Below are 1,405 nucleotides of genomic sequence, written 5' to 3'. Positions count from 1 at the left end.
AAATAAGTGTTCTGCTAGCTTAGAGCAAGCTATAGCTATATCTAGCTTAGTCTAAACACTAGCGTAGTTTATAGAGCTAATTAGGCTCTAAAATTAATATATATTATTAGCTATTGCTTAGCCTATATTAAGCTTAAGGTCCTTATTAATAATAGAGTTTTTATAGTAGGAAATATTCTTTAGATCTATTAAATTAAGGAATTTTGCTGCAATTTTGTTAATATAAAAGTCTTAAGATAGCTAGAGCCTTTAGTTAGCTTAGTCCCTTATAATTTGTATGCCTAGAAACTATTTTAAGTCCCCTAGGTTCTTTATTTTATATATTTCTTTAAGCCTTTTAATAAGACTAGTTGCTTTATTATTATAAGCCTTTTTAAAGATAAAAACTATATTATTAATATAGATAAATATAGTTATTTTGTTATTAGTAAAAATATAGAGCTCTTCTGTTAGTTGCAGAAGCTCTATAAATATAAGGGTTTTTAAAAGGTTCTTTTGCTATAATAAAGGCGACCTTCTTAAGCTATATAAAGCTCTTTATAGCCTTAGTACACAATTAGGCTTTTTAAAGCCCCTAGAGTACTTTATATAGACTATTTTGTCTAATAGGCTGTTTATAAAGGTATTTATAGCATCTAGCTGTATAGCTTCTAGGTTAAATTTAGCTAAAATAGCTATAATAAGCCTAAAGCTTCTAGCAGCTAGAGTAGCTGTATAGGTATTTTTTTTATTATAAAGTTATTAGTCCTCTCTAACGTATAATCTAGCTTTTAGCTTAACTAAATAGCCGAATTTATCTAGCTTATACTTGAAAACCTAAGTAGTATCTAGAGCCTTAGATATAGCAAGATTTTCTTAAATAGACTTAAACGTTTCTTGCTGCTAATTTATACTAAATTCTTGTTTAGCAGCTTTTTAAAATTCCTTGCTAAATTTATACTGCCTTAAATCTAACTATCTTAGTAGTTTAGGGGGCAAATTTAATATATATAGGCTCTCTTTAGCCCCTTAGAAAAAGCTGCTTATATAAGCTTGCTTAGTTAGCTCTTTAGCTGCTAGCGCTATTTCCTAATCTAGTTTAGCTGCATTACTAGCCTAAATTATATTGCTAGCTTTATTAGCTATATAATGCAATATAAAGCTTAAATAGCTGAATTAATTTGTAATATTAAGTAGTTGCTTAGATAATTAATTTTCTGCTTCTAGCTATAGCAGGAAAGCAGCCACAAGAGTTATTTTAAGCCTCTAAGGTTATTTTAAGCCACTATCTATGCCTAATCCGGCAGCCCTACTATAGGATTTACCTATAAATAACCCTCCTTCCCCCTAACTAGATAGAAAGGAAATTAAGCCTCTACAACTACACTCTTTAATACATACTATTACATACAATTTTATACTATAT

The sequence above is a fragment of the Metarhizium album genome, assembly GCF_000804445.1.
Source record: "Metarhizium album ARSEF 1941 chromosome Unknown scaffold_19, whole genome shotgun sequence".
Lineage (NCBI taxonomy): Eukaryota > Fungi > Ascomycota > Sordariomycetes > Hypocreales > Clavicipitaceae > Metarhizium > Metarhizium album.
The sequence above is the reverse complement of the archived record's forward strand: the minus strand, read 5'-3'. Positions refer to the sequence as shown.